Source organism: Protopterus annectens, chromosome 7.part0, assembly GCF_019279795.1.
Source record: "Protopterus annectens isolate FY-2018-M chromosome 7.part0, PAN1.0, whole genome shotgun sequence".
Classification (NCBI taxonomy): domain Eukaryota; kingdom Metazoa; phylum Chordata; order Ceratodontiformes; family Protopteridae; genus Protopterus; species Protopterus annectens.
In genome coordinates, this window is record NC_056739.1 from 1,981,325,631 (window position 1) to 1,981,340,543 (window position 14,913).

Here is a 14,913-nt window from a genome sequence, read left to right on the forward strand (position 1 = left end):
ATATTTTCATTTTTTGTACATTTTGAGTCAGAAAAATAAGATTATTTTCTTCAGCAAAAAATCATAATCTAGAAAAAAAATAACATTTACTACGTTGGTATTTTGTCTCCTGAAGAAGTAAAACAAATCATGTAACCATACAGATTTAAATTACAAATTGCATGCATTTACCTTTGAAGATGAGCTCAACTGATTGTAGTCTCCTTTTTGTCCTGTTAGGTATATTTTAAGTAGAACCTTTCATCCTCATTTGTTATATCTTTACACTGTGGAAGAGAAACAGAGAAATGATAATGAGTTTTTTTTTCATTCATAAAGAAAATGCATTCTTAGTTCTCTGTGTGAAGAAACTGATACCTCCTATAAGAGTAAGTTTACCTTTTAAGATGAACAACAAGGTTTCTAAAGTAACAGCCATGTTGGGACATTGTCTTAGTGTGTAGAGAGGTGCACTGCGGTGATACTATACATTATTATGTTATGTTTCACTAACTCACTTGCTACAATGGCAACTCAATAAAACAGAACAAAGCAGAGAGAAGATGCAGCTGATCCAGCATAAGCAATAACCACCAGCAATGCCAAGCATATACATCAGTAATGCACTGTCTTCCTCATCAAATCCATCACAAGAAAGGAGTCATTGAAGAACCAAAAGCAACGTGCTAAGTTTGGAAAAAGAAAGGCTGTAAACGTTGAGAGTTGGAGGCAACTGCTCAGGCAAGACACATTGCTAGATACAATATAAAATAAACAATGTGCCAGATTGTATAATTTAATGCATTACATTCAGATATGCTAATGTGAGTTTATAATTATTTTGTGAGGAAACATGAAAAAATATATACCTGAGCCAGTACAGCTCACAGCTTAAGTAATGAATTTATTTCAATATGTTAGCTTTATAGTGGTACCTACAGAAGTGGGATTATTATACAGTCAATGCTGTTTGTTTTAATTTCTCCAAATCTTTTGGGTTTCTAATATCATGATGGGAATGGACCCCATTCCTAGGTCAAAGTACGATTAAAGTTCATGAAATTAGTATTGTTTCATTCTTTGATGTCAGCCAGAAGTGCTTTTCTCAGGACCTGCAATGTGTCCAGTAATAACTCCTTCTGCAATTGGTATGAAGTTACAAGTATTGGTATCATATCTAAATATGATTGTAGATTCTTTTTTATAAGACCCATTGCTCCTACTACTATTGGAACTGTCTGGGTATCTTTCTTCCACATAGCTCTCGTTTCTGCCTGCAAATCCTGATATTTTATGACTGTGTCTCTCTGTACACAAGACACTGTAGTCCCTGGGTGTGGCAATTTCAATGATCAATGCTACTTTTGTCTTCTTTTCATGGACCACTATATCTGGTTTTCTAGCATCTAGCATTTGAACTGTTGGTAATGGATGATCCCATGTGATGTAAAGTTCATCATTTTCTATGATGCTTTGTGGCTCATGTTTCCAGTGTTTTTCAGCCACTTCGATACCATAATGTTTGCACGATCCCCAGTGCAACAATTTTGCCATATTATTACGCCTTTCAGTATACAGTCCTTCTGCCATTAGTATGTCACAACCAGCAATGAGGTGTGGGACTGTTTCTGATTCAGTTTTACAAAACCTACATTTGTCTGTTGCTCCCACATGTTCATTGGACATTGTAAATCAGCATGTATGCAGCCCACTAACTTGGGCTACCAATATTAACCTTTCACCTCATGGTTTGAATTTGCTTTTCCTTAACCATTCCTGCATTTGTAACTGATCAACATGAGGTTCTTCCAGAAGTTTTCTATACTTGCAACTATATTTATGCATTTTCTACATTTCATGTCTTCTCATCTGGTCCTTCACCTTGTATTCTTTCTTTTGTTTTTTGGCACATTCAGTTGCTGCCTGATTTTTACCTACTTCTGGTTCGATTTCCATTCCTGCTTGATCCCGATATGCTTCTGTTAGATTAAGCAGAGAAGTCATCTTTGATTTATTCTCCTCATGTTTCAAAATGGTCACTACATTTTGGTCTTGTGAGGTCAGCAGATATGTGTGGAATCCCACGATTTCAGATCTGTACATGTAATCAATTTCAAGGAGGCCCATCCCTCCTTCGGAATGGGAATATACAATCTTGGTATGCACTGATTTTTCTAAATCATTTGGTGCTGTATGCAGTTGATAATGCACTAAGAGGACAGTCAGAACAGCAACTTCAGCAAATGATAGAGGACTGGAATGCAGAACTGAAGGCACATGGGATGAAACCAAGTACAGACAAGACAGTGGTCATGGCAATAGAAGAGGGAATCAAGTGTAGTTGAAGATAAGTCTTAATGAGGAGGCCAAAGTCAGAATTAGTGGTGCTATCACCAAATGGGACAAAGTGTCAAGGGTATTATGCAATGTAAGAATGCCAACAAAGCTAAAAAGTAAGGTGTACAAAACAGAGGTGCGATCAGTGCTAAAAGAAAGAACATCTGAGGAAGTTTGAGTTAGTAGACAAGAAGTGCTTGAGATGGATGACAGGAAGAAATGAAGACATAAGAGCAGAAGTCAGGGTAGCCTCAGTTACTGAGAAAGTCAAGAAGAACATATTACAGTTTGGCGACATGCGCAGGAAAGCAGAAGACAATAAGCAGATTTAGGAGACACGAAGAAATCAAGAGGAGTTAAGGATGTATAGAAAAGGGATGGACAGATTGCTTGAGAAAAGACTTGTGACAACTTTGCATGACTGTTTAAAAATGTAGAAGAGTGGCTTTGAATTCAGATAGGTAAAGACAGTTAACACGAGTACCTTACTCTATAGAAAAGTGGGAAAAGGGAGTGACTGATGATGATAATGACGTCTGTTCATAATACTTGGTGTGATATTATATTTTTCTGTGTATGATATGGTTGATGATAAATACATAATCTTAATTAGCCGGTCAGGTGTCTCGTTAGCTGTGTATGACATGTGAACTATCTGCAAGTAGCAATAAGGCTTTAAACACTGCAGCAGTGCATCTCCTTACTTAAGGAGCACTGTGCAGAATAAAACCTCCATCACAAATGTTTCTGCATGTACTATGAGCAAACCTAGGTCCTAATAATTAAGCTGAAAAAACACTAAATATAGCAAGACATTTATTGGTTCTTTGATTATTCCATTCTCCTTATATACATACACTTTTTAGATCAGAGCATCAGACTGTGTTCAAAATGTCAGTGATGACTGTTTATTTCTGGCAGTGGGAAAACCTTTTGATAATGTTTTAACCTTCAAATAAGGAAGCTGTTCATATTTCCAGGATGATTATATGACTTCATTAAAATTTACTTTGCCAAAATATGGTGGTGATATACAGAAATAGTACTAACAATATGACAATCTGATTTCTTGGGATACTATGTCTAACTATAAGCATATACAAAAATGCTCACAAAAAATGTGGGTGTTTTTATAAAAGTGCTCAAATTAAAAAAAATGTTATGTTGGGAAAGAAATATCAGTTGCCAAATAGAAAAATGAATTTTTATAAAATAATATTAATATAGAACAAACATCTGTTTCCAATAGGCTTATAAAAAATGGAAAGGTGGAAAAATTAGAAATTAACAAAATGTTGCTCCTCCACATAATTAAAATATTACAGCTGGTCGCAGTCTATTCACAAACTATGTAACCAAAGCATGGAATATACTATGTTTCTCTCTCACTAAAAATAAAACATCATATCAAAAATTTAGACTGAAGGTAAAGTCACAGCTGCAGAATCTCTGGCTTTGCCCCTACACTAACCCTGGATAAGTACCCCGAGACTAAATCGTAATTTCACACTTCTTTCTACCCTTCATCTACTTCTTTCTCGTCTGTTTTACATAACCTTTCATCTCTATACTCTCACCCACTTGCCATAACTGACTATTACTCTTCACTTTGCCCCTCACTTCAGCCTTCTTACTTTCACCTAAAAAATGTATTTACCCCTTTATCTCCTCCTTCTTACACCAGCTGCTGACTAGCAAAAAAAAAAAAACTACAGCACAAAAGGATGCTGTGTTTCTCTAACTTTCTGTCTGTTTTATTTTTTTATTATGAAACCGCTTACTGAAGTATTTAATACTACTGTGTATTGAATTATGCTTACCATCTTCCTTTGCTCAAAATAATAATCTGTATCTGTGCCTTACTGTACTATCTGCAATGACTTTATTGCTATTCAGACCTTCAAAGTACTATTGAATGATCTTTCTAATTATGTATAAACTTTTACAAACTGTCTTTATTCACTAGACTAGGCATACACTTGTGAAATATTATTTTTCTGCACTTTTCACAAGAGTTTGCATGCACTTGTAAAATGCTGTTTTTTCTACACTATGTATATATCTTTATTTAATATATATCATTTGGAGCTTTTATGAGCCGCGGTGGTGCAGCGGTGGTGTTGTTGCCTCTCAGCAAGAGGTTCTCCCATTCGATTCTCGGCTGGAGCGCCTTCTGTGTGAAGTCTGCATGTCCTCCCTGCGGTCAAGTGGCATTCGAAAGACATGCGTAGAATGGGCGTGCCTTCACTGAAGGTTGGGCAACGAGCTGACACCCGTAAAAAATCTACTGCCAATCATTAGCGGACCGGAGTTCTGCTGTGGCGACCCCTAACCGGGAAAAAGCCGAAAGAAGAACATCATTTGGAACTTTTCTACCTGGACCTGCAGTGCCCAGTTGGACTTTCCTAGTCAACAAATGCAATAAATAAATAAATATTTTAAACATTAACCATAATAACCAACAAGTATACAAAGAAAAAAAAAAAACAACAAAAATGAAGTATAACAGATAAGCCTTTAATAACTACATAAGTGAGGGTAGGAAATATGACTCTCAAGCTGTTGCCTTCCCAGTAATGTAGAAGAAATTATGACAACTAAGATACATGTGGTAGAATAGACAACAATAACCAATAAGAAGAACTATTCCAACAGCAACCCATTGGTGTACAACTAGTATAAACTCAAATAACATCCACCACCACTGTTGTGAGGAAATGGATGACTTTTATTAAAAAACAAGAAACAGTATAAAAATGGTAAGCACTTTCGCAACATACTGTCATTTATTCAGACCATTTAAAAACACAATAAAAGCACAGTCTTAATAAATACTTGAAACAATTAAGAACATCCAATAATCCTCAAAAGATTATGAATAAATTAACTCTGAATATTTACTGAGCCTACCACACCATCTAACCAACCAGATATAACCTAATAAAAATATCCAATCATACACATACAAAAAAAATTATCTAGCCTATCAATATCCAAAAATGCCTGTACTGTGATTGAGCAGATAGCTACAGTGTCAGAAACTCGTTGCCTAATGTCCAACCAATTGAATAAAACAACACTCATGCCCAAGCACCAATCAAAACTGGAGACATTCTGCAGTCAGCTGACTGAGATCTAAAACAAATAATCAACTAGGAGGTCATTCTTTGTAAACAATAGTACAATCTGGCAAATTTGCTAAAAATATTACTAAAAGTATATTAGAGATCATCATGGATCAACAGGTAATTTAATGCAGAAGTGTATCTCTCAGAAGGAGGGAGAGAGGGAGGTTAGTGTTGTACAAGGGTGTATCTCCCATTGAAATGCAAAGCATTCCAAGCAGGAGATAAAAATATATTACATTCTACAAATGATATTAATAGTCATGGTATTACAGTGAAGGATCAGTGATGCTAAAAACCTTCCAAAATTATCAGTAGCATTTTTTGTCAGCTATGCAATGAAACTCATGCAATTTTTAAGTCCCATGAAGACAGAATTTTTTTGTACTCAAAAACACATACTTAAAAAATTCTTAACACATCCAACACATTAACAATTTCCCTAATATTTAAGTTGTGCAAGTCATAATGCCACACATACAGTGTCAGCAGCTGCAGTAAAGCAAAGTACCATTTGTGAGAGATGCACCTACATTATGAAACTGGAATCATAGCTCTCTCGTGCAACAGACAGCAATACAGAGTGGGATGTCAGCCCACCTACCATGACTCCTACTCATGACACACAGCATATACATAGACCGACATATGCAGAGGTACGCCCCAAAAAATCTAGCAAAACAACTCCAAGAGAAAAAAAAAACAATCCACAACCGGCCACAGTAAAAAACGAAGAAATTTAATATAAAACAGCACTTAAAACTACTCTGGCGCCCCGGCTCGCAGCCTTCCAGGAGTAATACAAAATTAACAAATGTTACACAACTTATATATAATTCATTCATTAACAACAATTATTCAATTAATTAATGACACAATTGCTTCCAATTAATTTCTAAATTCAAACCCACAGTTAACACTGTATCAAACTTTAAAATGTAGATTCTTTATAAAACAGTTTATCTTTAATATTACACATTTCACCAGCCTGCATGGAAATTTGTTCCAAAACACAACCCTGCAGCAAGGAATAGTCAACATTGTGTCTGTCTTTAAAATGCATGGCAATATTACTCCAGTGGCGGCTGGTGATTTCATATCAAAGGGGGGGCTGCAGGAGACTGCTGAATAGGTGGGGTCAAGGGGAATGGGGTGTGGTCAACTAGAAAGGGGAGGAGTTAAAACCACAAAAACTAACTTTAATTAAATACGCTGCCCTGGGTGGCAAACCATCATTATGAGAGTCCAGTCAAGACAAAAATAAGTCTAGAAGAATAAAAATATTTCAATGCATTGGCTGCATGATAGCTTACTTAATATCTAGATGGAAACAAAAGGTTGTGAGGCATGAAAAAATAAATTACTTTTTAAATACATTACTGGAATGCCAGTCAAAATCAAGTATAAGGAAAACCAGAAGCACTCAACTCAAACCACTTCTCCTTGCACTGCAGTTCTAATTATAATTTATATTCAGCTTTATTAAAGTACCAAGTAACATGCTGAAAGTAGAAATCTCTGTGATGCCCCCACTTGTAAAAATGTTTCTTATCCAAAAAAGACCTGCTGCCTGACAACTATCTACTTGTTTCATGGAGAAAACATTATCAAAGTAAAAAATGAAAAGCAAACAAGAAACAAGCTCAAGATACATTGCTTAAAGGATTACTGCACAGGTTATGGACCACACATGATTGGCATTCTGTTTAGTTTATAGGTAAAGTCTGTAGAGATGACTGGAAGTCTCCAACAAGTGTAATGAGCTTTTTAAAATAATGGAATCCTGTCCTTTAATACCCAAGGCTTATACATTATCTAGTCAAGTATTCTCTGCATGGCAACAACAGAAAGGCTTTCAATGTTGGCAGTTCTTTAACAGTATGCTTATTAAAGCTTACTTGCATCTTACGTCTCAGACAAGCTTACCTTATGGTCATTAAAGCACTGCTACTTAAACACAGAGCAACAGGCACTTTCTGAGTAATAAGCATAAATCTGAGTAATAAGCATAAATCAACAGTACAAAAATATGACAGAAACCAGACCGTTCTGCAAAATCAAGGACAGATGAAAAGCCACTGTAGTACTTGTGTCTACCTTGGATGGGGGGACACACTGCACATTTACACTGCATAACTACTCCTTGTCTTGCTTGGACACATCCAGAGTCACTATGTGGGGGAGTGGGGTGCAACAAGTATGTCACAATTTGGAATGTCTCTGGCTGACTGTGATAGCCCTGACACATTTGTCATACCTCTGCAACCTCAGAGCAAGAAATCTGGACAAAGCCATACACAGAAGTGGGACAAAGGCCCAAAAATAAGGACATTTTTTAAAATATTGCTCTAATAAACTTAGAAAGATAATAGAATAGGTCTTTCATTAGTATGAATTTTCTGAATTGTCTGTCATTATTTTCTAACTTCAGTCTTTAGTGATTTGTCACTAATTTGCCAAAAAACACAATTTTATGAAAAATGGACCAAAAATGTGATGCAAAAATATAAAATAGCCACACAATACAGCTGGGAACCTGTCAAAGAAGGGTCACTTTATTATTAGTACTGCTAACTTGAGCAGCTGACAAAATAAAAGAATCTACATGCATTTCAAGTAATCTATAACTTTGATTATTACAGTTATTTCTTAATTGTAAACTCTCCATGTTTTCTTCCAAAATTGCTATTTTGCGGAAGGATTATTAGGGGGAAAAGCAACATTTTGAGCCAAAATCGGGGACAGTTGAGAGGTTGGCTATGCCTAATTCTATAAAGCAATTTATTTGCATGTACCTCTCAACCTGTTAATGCAGTAAATCTGAACAAGGCCAAATATATTGGGGGAACATATAAACAGTACTAAAAATTGCTCTTGTATAAATTGAGACAGTTGATAGAACAGCTCTTACTTTAGCATGCATTTTTCTGAAGGTTATGAAGTCTGAAACTCAGTGTATCATTATTTAGTGACTTAATTCCTAAATGATTTGCCAGAAAACTACAAATTTTATGAAGAACAAACCAAAAATAAGAAGCAAAAACCTATTCATTCTTTGAAAATCTGGACAGTTGGGAGTTATAGTTCAGCTGGGCCTGTCTGGGTTTGCTGCCCTTCCCCCCGACAAAATCATGGTTGAATGAGGCTTCTGCAGCCATTCCAATGAACCATTACTTGGCTATTTCACTCCATTTACCATAAACACTAATGTGCATACTGCTTTACTTCTATGATGAGTTGGACTTCATTTGAAAGTTTTAGTTTGTATTTTACAGCACAAACACTAAGCCATCTGCTAAACAAAGCAATGCAGTCTCACAATGAAAACTTAGCATTAAAACTTCTCTGCCCTTGAAACTCACATTCATTGAAACAGCATTGAAACCCACATTCAAAGAAAATACATTTTGCCAGTGGCACATAAAGATTAATTTTGGGCTGTTTTCAAATCATAGGCCCCTTGCATATGAAACATACATGTGCTCTTCGATACACCTTCCTCATTGTACTAAATTATATTTCTTGTACAATACAGTACAGTTGTTAGAGGGCGTTTTAAATTTGTTTTGAACATTTGTCCAGTAAGCAATGAAACAAAACGTATGCACCCATAATGGCAAAACTGCCCAGTTCAGAACATTTATCATAAAAGTCTACTCAGACTTCCACAGTCCACCATTATTAGTAAATATGCACAATTCTACAGTCTACCATTATCAGTAAATATGCACAATTCTACAGTCCGCCATTATCAGTAAATATGCACAATTCTACAGTCCATTATCAGTAATAAATATGCACAATTCTACAGTCCATTATCAGTAAATATGCACAATCTCTGAAGAAGTAAAAGTCATCTAAATAATTCCACATTAAAGAAATCTGTAACTAATGAAGAGGTTGCTGCTAGCAAACACCTTTATATTTCATGGTTTCATCGAAAAATAAAGTGTCTGTTGCCCCTCAGGAATAAATTGCCTATATTACATTAAAAAATGATAAGCTAGTAATATTGCAAGAGGAAATGGATGGCAAACTGATAACAGACTCATAGTTAGTATCTTCACCAAGGAGAACATTCTCAGTACGGCAGCATCCACCCCTTGTGGGAGTAGAACCCACAGCCTTCTGCATCAAAAGCAAGTACACAACCTGTTGTGCTATTAACAAGGCAAACCAGCTTCACTTAAGCAACACTAAACTTCTGTTCCCCTGCAGCTCTCAGCTCCTTGTAAAATCTACTCAATACTCAACTGCATCTCAACTGCGCAGCACAAGAAAACTGGAAAAAGCCAAAATGTATTGGGGGGGGGTCAAAAGCCCAGAAACCAGGAACACATTAAACATTGCTTGTATAATCTTGGAAAGTTGCTAGAATAAACTGATGTGCTACCAACATACATTTTACTGCCAAGGTCCCTGTGCAAAACAGTAAGAGCAACATACCACTAAGCCAAATCAGCTGCTTTGTGAAAGAGAAATGCTGTGTTACCACCATACATTTTACTGCCAAGGTCCCTGTGCAAAACAGTCAGAGCAACATACCACTACGCCAAATCAGCTGCTTTGTAAAAGAGAGGAAGACTTAAACTTAAATGGCTATCATTTAGTGAATTCAGTTCTCACCATAGCTGTCAACCTCTTAGTACAAAACACCTGGACAAACCCAGTAATGAGGGAATACAGCCCTCAAACATATTCAGTGAATTCAGTTCTTGCCATAGCTGTCAACCTTAGCACAAAAAACCTGGATGAAGCCAATAATGGGGGAATACAGTCCCAAAAATAGGGACAAATTTCAAATATTCATCTTATAAACTTAGAAAATTGCTAGAATAAAAGGTTGTGTTACGGTTGTGTTACTATGTATTTTCTGAAGAACATGAAGTATGAAATTCAAATGCCTGTCAATTTTACTGCTGACAGAACAAAAACAATTTTCAGCAGACACAGGGAGAAATACTGCAGACACGTCTTTGCAAAATGACAGGGCACCAGAGCAAATCCACACAAACACAGGAAGGAGATGCAGACTCCACACAGAAGGCACCCCAGCCAAGAATAAAACCAGAAAACCTAGAGCTGTGAGACAACAATACTACCACTGCACCATCAAAACATACAAGAAATTAAACATTTAGAAACCTGAGGTCTGAAATTCAAATGCCTGTCAATTTTATTTAACATTTGTTAATCAGGACAGTCTGACGTGGAACAAAAAAAAATTTTCAGCAGAGGCCCAGGAAGAAATAATGCAGACATGTCTTTGTAACATGGAAGGACACAAAAGCAAACCCACACAAACACAGGGAGAAGATGCAGACCCCACAAAGAAGGCAACGCAGCCAAGAATCAAACCTGAGAACCTGCAGCTGTGAGGCAACAATGCTACCACTGCACCATCAAATATCAAGCATTGCACCATTTACAAACCACAGATATTATGAGGGAACAGATCAGATCAAATATGAGGCAAAAATCTGCAATTTATTTTTACAAATGGTGGTGGGTAGGGAATTCAGGTCTTTAACACTTGCATGCAAGGTACAGGGTTCAAGCCTGAGGTATTCCCTACCACACACATACACACCTGTAGTAGCAAACCACAAAAACTAAATATACTGCCCTGGGTGCCAAACCGTCATTATAAGAGTCTAATCAAGACAAAATGAAGTGTAGAAGAATAAAAATATTTCAATGCATTGGCTGCATGACAGCTTAATATCTAGATGGAAACAAAAAAGGTTGTGAGGCATGAAAAAATAAATTACTTTTTTTAAATACATTAATGGAATGCCAGTCAAAATCAAGTATAAGAAAAACAAGCAGCACTCAACTCAAACCACTTCTTGCACTGCAGTTCTAATTATAATTTATATTCAGCTTTATTAAAGTAACAAATAACATGCTGAAAGTAGAAATCTCTGATGCCCCACTTGTAAAAATGTTCCTTATCCAAAAAAAAGACCTGCTGCCTGACATCTACTTGTTTCATGGGGAAAACATGGTCAAAGTAAAAAATGAAAAGCAAACAAGAAATAAGCTCAAGATACATTGCTTAAAAGGATTACTGTACAGGTTATGGACCACACGATTGGCATTCGGTTTACGGGTAAAGCCTGCAGAGATGACTGGAAGTCTCCAAGTGTAATGAGACTCTTAAAATAATGTAATTCTGTCCTTTATTACAAATACTGGCATATGCATTTCAATACCCAAGGCTTATACATTATCTAGTTAAGTATTCTCTACATGGCAACAGAAAGGCTTTCAGTGTTGGCAATTCTTTAACAATATGCTTATTAAAGCTTACTTGCGTCTTGCAATCTCAGCCAAGCTTACCTGATGGTCATTAAAGTGTTGCTACTTAAACACAGAGCAACAGGCACTTTGAGTAATAAGCATAAATCAACAGTACAAAAAATATGACAGAAACCAGACCATTCTGTAAAAATCAGGGACAGATGAAAAGCCACTCTAGTACTTGTGTCTACCTTGGATGGGTGGGATTCTCTGCACATTCACACTGCATAACTACTCCTTGCCTTGTTTCGACACATCCAGAGTCACTACATGGGGGAGTGGGGTGCAACAAGTATGTCACAGTTTGAAATGTCTCTGGCTGACTTGTGATGGCCCTGACACATTTGTCATACCTCTCAACCTCAGAGCAAGAAACCTGGACAAAGCCATACAAAGAAATGGGACAAAGGCCCAAAAATAAGGACAATTTTTAAAATATTGCTCTTATAAACTTAGAAAGCTAATAGAGGTCTTGCATTAGTATGAATTTTCTGAATGGTATGAAATCTGAAACTCAAATGTCTGTCATTATTTTCTAACTTCAGTCTTTAATTATTTGTCACTAATTTGCCAAATAAAACACAATTTTATGAAAAATGGACCAAAAATGTGATGTAAAAATATAAAAATAGCAACACAATACAGCTGGGAACCTGTCAAAGAAGGGACAGTTTAATATTAGTACTGCTAACTTGAGCAGCTGACAAAATAAAATAATCTACATGCATTTCTGAAATAAAAGTAATCTGATTATTACAGTTATTTCTTAATTATAAACTCTCCATGTTTTCTTCCAAAATTGCTATTTTGCGGAGGGATCATTAGGGGGAAGAGCAACATTTTGGGCCAAAATCAGGGACAGTTGAGAGGTTTGGCTATGCCTAATTCTATAAAGCAATTTATTTGCATGTACCTCTCAACCTGTTAATGCAATAAATCTGGACAAAGCCAAATATATTGGGGAAACATATAAACAGTACTAAAAATTGCTCTTGTATAAACTGGGACCGTTGATAGAACAGGTCTTACTTTAGCATGCATTTTTCTGAAGGTTATGAAGTCTGAAACTAGTGTGTCATTATTTAGTGACTTAATTCCTAAATGATTGCAGAAAACCACAAATTTTATGAGGAACAAACCAAAAATAAGAAGCAAAAAATCTATTCATTCTTTGAAAATCTGGACAGTTGGGAGGTATAGTTCAGCTGGGGCTGCCTAAGTTTGCCGCCTTTCCCCCTCACAAAACCATGGTCGAATGGAGCCTCCCCCTGCAGCCATTCCAATGATCCATTACTTTGCTATTTCACTCCATTTACCATAAACACTAATGTGCATACTGATTTACTTCTATGATGATTTGAACTTCATTTGAAAGTTTTATTTTGCATTTTACAGCACAAACACTAAGACATCTGCTAAACAAACTTGGCATTAAAACTTCTCTGCCCTTGAAACTCATATTCATTGAAACAACATTAAAACCCACATTCAAAGAAAATACATTTTACCCGTGGCAGATAAAAATTAATTCTGGGCTGTTTTCAAATCATAGGCCCCTTGCATATGAAACATACATGTGCTCTTTGATACACCTTCCTATTGCTTTGAACATTTTTCCAGTAAACAATGAAGCAAAACTGCCCAATTCAGAACATTTCTATCATAAAAGTCTACTCAAACTTCTACAGTCGACTATTATCAGTAAATATGCACAATTCTACAGTCCACCATTATCAGTAAATATGCACAATCTCTGAAGTAGTAAAAAAGTCATCTAAATAATTCCACGTTAAATAAATCTGTAATGAAGAAGTTGCTGCTAGCAATCACCTTTATATTTCATGGTTTCATCGAAAAATAAAGTGTCTGATGCCCCTGAGGAATAAATTGCCTAAATTACATTAAAAATAAGCTAGTAATATTGCAATAGGAAATGGATGGCAAACTGATAAGAGGCTCCTAGTTAGTATCTTAACTTTCAGTACGGCAGCATTCACCCCTTATAGGAGTAGAACCAACAACCTTCTGCATCAAAAGCAAGTACACAACCTGTTGTGCTATTAGCAATGTGAGCTGACCTAGCATAATCAGCACTAAACTTCTGTTCCCCTGCAGCTCTCAGCTCCTTGTAAAATCTACTCAATACTCAACTGCATCTCAATTTCGCAGCACAAAAACTCTGGAAAAAGCCAAATTTATTGGGGTGGGTCAAAAGGGCAAAAACCAGGGACACATTAAACATTGCTTGTACAATCTTGGAAAGCTGCTAGAATAAAATGCTGTGTTACCACCATACATTTTACTGCCAAGGTCCCCGTGCAAAAGAGTCAGAACAACATACCACTATGCCAAATCACCTGCTTTGTGAAAGAAAAATGCTGTGTTACCACCGTACATTTTACTGCCAAGGTCCCAGTGCAAAACAGTCAAGAGCAACATACCACTACGCCAAATTGGCTGCTTTGTGAAAGAGAGGAAGACCGAAACTTAAATGGCTATCATTTAATGAATTCAGTTCTCACCATAGCTGTCAACCTCTTAGCACAGAACACCTGGACAAACCCAGTAATGAGGGAATACAGCCCTCAAACATATTCAGTGAATTCAGTTCTTGCCATAGCTGTCAACCTTAGCACAAAAAACCTGGACAAAGCCAATAACAGGGTATTACAGTCCCAAAAATGAGGACAAATTTCAAATAGTCATCTTATAAACTTAAAAAATTGCTATAATAAAAGGTTGTATTACTATATATTTATTGCTAGAATAAAAAGTTGTTTTACTATGTATTTTCTGAAGAATATGAAGTCTGAAATTCAAATGCCTGTCAATTTTACTTCTGACGGAACAAAAACTATTTTCAGCAGAGGCCCAGGGAGAAATACTGTAGACGCATGTCTTTGTAAAATGGCAGGACACCAGAGCAAATCCACACAAACACAGGGATAAGATGCAGACTCCACACAGAAGGCACCCCAGCCAAGAATCAAACCAGAAAACCTATAGCTGTAAGGCAACAAAACTGCCACTGCATCATCAAATATGCAAGAAAGTAAACATTCAGAAACCTGAAGTCTGAAATTCAAATGCCTGTCAATTTTATTTAACATTTGTTAATCAGGACAGTCTAACTTGGAACAAAAAAAACAATTTTCAGCAGAGGCCCAGG

The 14,913-nt window shown here is 36.4% G+C and overlaps 1 protein-coding gene across 1 annotated transcript in view; it reads right to left on the minus strand.

Moving 5' to 3' along the window:
* The window catches only part of CERS3 (ceramide synthase 3), a 734,999-nt gene that overhangs the window by 537,200 nt on the left and 182,886 nt on the right, over positions 1 to 14,913 (minus strand). Inside the window, exon 2 of the mRNA XM_044078405.1 lies at positions 172 to 266. The gene's annotated coding sequence lies outside the window, so the exon portion shown is untranslated. The remainder of the gene's footprint in view (positions 1 to 171; positions 267 to 14,913) is intronic.